The sequence below is a fragment of the Bos javanicus genome, chromosome 3 (assembly GCF_032452875.1).
Source record: "Bos javanicus breed banteng chromosome 3, ARS-OSU_banteng_1.0, whole genome shotgun sequence".
In the NCBI taxonomy this organism is placed as follows: Eukaryota; Metazoa; Chordata; class Mammalia; order Artiodactyla; family Bovidae; genus Bos; species Bos javanicus.
The window spans coordinates 21,189,906-21,196,153 of NC_083870.1; the positions used below are offsets into that span (position 1 = coordinate 21,189,906).

At 50.1% G+C, this 6,248-nt stretch overlaps 1 non-coding gene across 1 annotated transcript; it reads left to right on the forward strand.

Moving 5' to 3' along the window:
• The first annotated feature begins 662 nt into the window (after nucleotides 1–662).
• LOC133245471 (U1 spliceosomal RNA) lies at nucleotides 663–826 on the forward strand. The gene has a single exon (XR_009735727.1). It is a non-coding gene; the product is annotated as a U1 spliceosomal RNA (small nuclear RNA).
• Nucleotides 827–6,248: the final 5,422 nt, after the last annotated feature.

A 6,248-nucleotide genomic window follows, 5' to 3' on the forward strand; every position in this document is an offset into this window, starting at 1 on the left:
GAAATTCTCAATCAGTGACATTGAATTCTGAAGAAACAGAAGTTCACGGCCAGTCGCGACGCTTAGTGCGTTTTGCTAGACATACACACAATATTACATCACAAAGACAACTGGATTTGAAAGGAACCGGTTTCCCCTGGACTGCTAAATGTTCCGTTCTCCCCATTGAACGCCGTTATTTGAAAAAAGGTGCACAGGCTTCAGCCGACCGCCAGACCGGGGCTGGGCAGGACAAAAGTTAGGCAGGCAGCCGAGTGCGCCGGGTCCCAACACGTAGCGGGTGGGAGAACAGGAGCAGGAGGCCGACGTCGCTTCCCCCAGAGGGGGCCAGCCGGCCGGTTGGCCGGGCCGGAAGGCGTGGGAGGAGGGAGGCGGGGACTAGGGCGGGGCGTGGGCTGGAGGGAAGCGCGGGTTCCTGTGACGTCACGGACGGGGCGTGTCGTATGTAGATATCCGAGCGCAGGGGCTGCTGGGCCGTCATCTGGTGCTGAAACACGATGGTCTCCCGTGGCGTGGGAGAGAATTGAGGAGTTTTTGCTTGAAAGTGCGTGGATGCGCCGTGTGGAAGGCCCAAGAAGGCTCGGGGATGCGGGGAGGAAAGTGAGCATGTGTGTACAGTGCAGGGCGTCTGAGGTTGCTGTGGGGCGGCAGGCTGGCAACTCATACTTACCTGGCAGGGGAGATACCATGATCACGAAGGTGGTTTTCCCAGGGCGAGGCTTATCCATTGCACTCCGGATGTGCTGACCCCTGCGATTTCCCCAAATGTGGGAAACTCGACTGCATAATTTGTGGTAGTGGGGGACTGCGTTCGCGCTTTCCCCTGGTTTTTCTCTGTGGCTAAAAGCAGAAACAGGGATCTGAGGTGTAGTTCTGGGGGTGTTGCTGTGTGTGACTGCTTGAGAAAGTATGCTGAGGGTCGTTTTGCGCGTAGTGAGGAACTTTCCTAGGGCAGGATACAGCCAGACTCGGCCCATTTCCTGGGCCAGGCCCACGAAATCAGGAGGCGCCGCGTGGCCGACTTCTCAAAGTCTGCCGGTCTTGTGCGAGTCTGCTACTAGCTGCTTTCCCACCAGTGTCCTGTTTTCGGAGGCTTCATGTCTTGCGTGGTCAGCTGCCTTGCTTATTTGCACGCCTTAGTCTTTGCTGGAGATAGTGCTTAGATACCACCCCACCCACCCCTTCCCACCCCAAGCGGCCTCTTCGCATTTCTGGATCCAGTTCTCTCTTCATCCCCCCGCCTTTTCTCTCTAGGCCTTCTCCTGTTACTTTCCCAGTCAGAAAGCCGTACCTCTGTTTCAGCCTCAACTGTGTACCTGATATGCTTCAGTAGTCGGCAAACTAGGAAACCTCCTTAACATCCCTTCTTAAATGGCAGTAGAAATCGCACCTAACGTTTTTTTGTTTTTTGTTTTGTTTTGTTCTTTTCTTTCGGTCAAAAGTAGTTTTTTCCTTTTCTTCCTATGTGAAAACATTGAACTACAGATTAGAAGAAAACCCCAGGCCGAGTTGTCGGCAGTTTTGTGGGCTATTCGACAACCCCTTTCTCAGGATGTGTTGTGCTCACTTCTGATTCACAAAGTCCTGCTGGCAAATAGAAACCACTGGGCCAAACAGAAAAGGCAGGACCATGGCGGGAAGGGCTGTCCTCCCCCTCGTGGCTGCCTCGGGGACGGCACGCGTCCATCCGCTCAGCCCCAAGAAGCCTCTGAGATCGGAGGAGGTGCTGGGAGTGGGGTGATGCAAAGAAAACTAACCAAAAAGCACACAGGATGCAGATCGAGGATCTAGGTCATTGAAAGTGAAAGTAGAACATCCTACTCTATCTCCCCAACAGCGGGAGATTTCCTTGCTCAAATATGAAATATCTGCACCAAGACCAAGGTTAATTTTTAGTGGCTTACTGATGCGCCGAAGAATTGATGCTTTTTGAACTGTGGTGTTGGAGAAGACTCTTGAGAGTCCCTTGGACTGCAAGGAGATCCAACCAGTCCATTCTGAAGGAGATCAGCCCTGGGTGTTCTTTGGAAGGAATGATGCTAAAGCTGAAACGCCAGTACTTTGGCCACCTCATGCGAAGAGTTGACTCGTTGGAAAAGACTCTGATGCTGGGAGGGATTGGGGGCAGGAGGAGAAGGGGACGACAGAGGATGAGATGGCTGGATGGCATCACCGACTCGATGGACGTGAGTTTGAGTGAACTCCGGGAGATGGTGATGGACAGGGAGGCCTGGCGTGCTGCGATTCATGGGGTCGCAAAGAGTCGGACACGAATGAGCGACTGAACTGAACCGATGAGAAAACCGGTTTTAGGAGTTTTTAACAGATTTCCTCACCCTCAAGGTTGTGCACGCTGTTAGGCTCTGGACCCCTGATGGAGGAGTTTCTGACCCAAAGAAGCCGATCAGTAAATAATACCGTGAGGAGGACCGGCTTGGATATTGGTTTCCAGGCCTGTCAGACACACCGAGGTTATTGGGAAGACATTGGGGGTGGGTCTGCAGTTAGGAACGCAGCTTCTGGGGGGGTGCCAGGGGTGGGGGGGCCTCCTTTTCAGGCATGTTGCCACCACTGGCCTTCCGGTTTGACCTTGGGCCGACTCCCATTTGCTAGGCCAATTTTGCAAGTGTCATATGAAAGTAATAGTCATAAAGTACTTCATAAAGTTCTTGTGTAGATTAAATGGGATAATCAAAAATACACCTGTGGCTTATATTACTTGGAATGGATTATGTCCTGATAGGAAACAATCAAAGATGAACTTGTAACTCTGCAATAAATTGTCTTTGTGAATGTAACATCCATTCAAAGTAAATTCGTATTAAAGAATTTTAAAAATGTAAATGGAATTTGTAAAGCATAAGCCCACAAAAGGGACTTGCTAGTAGCAGCTTTGTTCGTAATAGTCCCCAAATTGAAAACATTTCAAATGTCCATCATGAGGTGCATAGATATATAGGATTGTGACATATTCACTCAAAGGAATAGTACTCCTCGATAAAGTGGTACAAATACCTGATACATGACAACAGTCTGGATTACTCTCAAACGCATCATGCTGAGTGAGGGAGAAAGAACATACTCTGTGGTTCCACTTATGTGAATTTCGAGAACTGAAAAATCGATCCACAGAGACAGGACCGAGATCACTGATGACCTGAGTCAGGGAGCCGCAGGGGGACTGACTGCAAAGGGGCACAGAGGACAGTCTGGAGTTCTGGAGATATTCTTTTTCCTTGAACAGGATAGTGCTTCCATGGGTACGTTCGTTTGTCAAAAGTCATCAAACTTGAAATGGATGCGTTGTATTATTTTCAAATTATACCTTAAGACGTTTGATTTTTAAAAGTAATGAGAAGAATCATTCCCAAATTTAATGTCTCAATTAAATTATTATTATTAGCCCCAGGGAATCCTTTCAGAAAGGCATCTCTCGTATAAACAATTTGATTGAAAGTTCAACAATTTCTTCATTTTTCTTTATTTTTCTTCCATGAAATTTATGCACTATTAAGTTGAATGCTTAAAAATAGAATCTATAAGAGCTCTATTTTATAAAAGTATGGTGGTGGTTTAGTCACTAAGTCGTGTCCGACTCTTGTGACCCCATGGACTGTAGCCTGCCAGGCTCCTCTGTCCATGGGATTCTCCAGGCAAGAATACTGGAGAGGGTTGCCATTTCCTTCTCCAGGGGATCGTCCCGACCCAGGAATCAAACCCGGGTGTCCTGCATTGCGGGCAGATTCTTTACCAACTGAGCTGCGATGTATTTTTTTCCTCTCTGTTGATATACCGAAATGACTCCGTCAATATGTAACTACCTTAACAGAAGTTATTTTTGAATTTAACATGTCTCAAAATTTTACATATTTGTATTTTCTGCATCATTTGAATTTTATAAACTAAGTGTATATATATATATATATATATTCAGACTGAGCGACTGAACTGAATGCCTGTTATGTGACTCCTCTTGGGTGTTTTTTCAAAAGAAATACCTGGACTTAAATTTCTTGTCAAGCATTTTTACAGTTTGCTGCTTTCCGATCCCACTCACTGACTGACTTGACAAGTTACTTAACCTTTGTATGTCTCAGGTTCCTCATATGTGAAATGAGGATGACGACATGATGCAAGCCTTTTGAAAGGATTAAGTGAGTAAACCCATTTAAAACTTGTAGACCATGCCTGGGCACTTTGCATGTCTTCATTGGGTGTAAGCTCTTGCATTTTGGGAGCAACACTGCATAAAGATTGGGTGTGATTTTATTTGTTACTGACACTTTTCAGTGACTATGAACCTTCCTAGAGAGACGAAAGCAGTGACCTCCTGGACTGAGAGGGTCTGCCAGTCTACTAGCTCGTGTGATCAGCCCATCAAAGGGGGAATAATGGGCCGATTGCTTGCTTTGAGAATGCCTGCCGCCCCCAAATTTATGGTTTTACAGTGGAAAACATTCCTGCACATGACACAAGACCCAGAATTTTATGAGTGATACATATAATTACACAAACATTTAAGTTGGAAACACAAGCAGTGAGCTTTACTCATATAATGTGTACGTATATATTATATACAGGTACATACGCCCCAAAATTTGTTATGGGAAAAAGTAGACCCTGATCCCACACCACATTTCTTTTCTTTGAAGAATAAACACTTTAAGGTCAGGAAACCGACTGGCTGTTTATCTCCTTATCTCTAAATAAATACTGATGCTCCGATTTTCCAGTTTCCCACCCCAGATGCTGCAGACCGGCCTGAACAGGGGAAAGTGGAGTGTGTGTGGTTCCCTGCCTGCCAGTCATCTCCAAGGCAGCCGCCAGGACTTCCACTCACCTGCAGACCCACACAGCCCACCTCACCACTCCGCAGGGAACCGCAAACGGAACTTTGCCAGAACAAATGCCAGGCCGGCAGCTTTGCGATTTGGGGGTGAACCGGGTTCCCGGACACTTCAGGAAAGGGTGGCAGCTGCTCCAGCGTCAGGCGCTGTGGGTCGCCCCAACCCAGGGACCGCCCCGCCACGGTACCCGCTCGCTCCTCTCCCTTCCAGTCCCTTTCTCCCTTCGGGCTCATCCTCTGTTCTCTCCAGCTCTTGCCCTTCCGGCGATCTTTTCTTCGGAGGAGGAAATGGCAACCCACTCCAGTATTCTTGCCTGGAGACTCCCATGGACAGGGGAGCCTGGCGGGCTACAGTCCGTGGGGTTGCAAAGAGTCGGACACGACTGAGCCCAGAGCACGCGCGCACCCCTTTCTTTTCCCGTCCTCCAAAGACAGCTGCGTCATTCAGTCCTTTGTAACCGCTGAAAGTTCCAAAATACAAGCGTCGGAGAGATGCTCCTTAGAACCGCGAAGGGAACCACCTTAACTAGCTATTCAGGTCCATCACGGGCCTCATCCGTGTTTTTCTCACGAGCAGTAGAGGACACAAGTGTTTCCATCCGCTCACGTCATGGGGTGTCTTCTCCGTGGAGCAGAGTCCCAGCAGGACGAAGGGGGCCCGGCCGGGGGTGCGGACTCCAGGCAGCTCGTCTCCCCTTCGGCCCCGGAGCAGCCTGGCCGGGCGGCCGTGGGTCAGGGACCTGGGGTCTCCTCAGACGCGGGAATCCGCGACCCGCGCTCCTCTTTCAGGCTGAGCTTGGGACCAAAGGAGGAGATTTCCAGAAGTCAAGGTTCAAATCTTGGCCGAACAGCGGCTTTGCGTGCCCAACGGAGACTTAGGAGCGAGAAACTCTGAATAAAATCAAAATAAACTGGGACAGGGTCAATAACAATTCAGAATAATAGAGAACCTGACTAAAACACACTTCCTTCCCATTCAGGTCTGGAACCCTGGACCCGAAAGCTGCCATCCTGTCTGGTCAGCGACATCGCAGGCCCTCCCCGGCACCATTTACTCACAGGCACAGCCCTGCAGTTACAAGGCGTGCGGTGCGAAGGCCCCTCGCGGGGCAGGACTCCGTGGGCTCAGCCTCTGCCTCTGACTCCAGAGACCCAGGGGACCCGACGAAGGGGCGGCACTGGCTGGGCCGCAGCGCCCCTGGCCGGGGCTTGGAGGGCAGAGGAGGGGCCGGGCTCTCATGGCCAGCGATGGGCAGAGCCGCCCGGGTCCAGCGAGGACGCCCCGAGTCGGTCCCACACCTGTCCGCCGTGTCCGTGTGAACCACGCCGCTGAGGGTCGCGGGAGCCGGAAGGCGGGTCCTATTAGTGGAGTAAAAAGTGTTCTTCTTCCAACTAGGCAGAA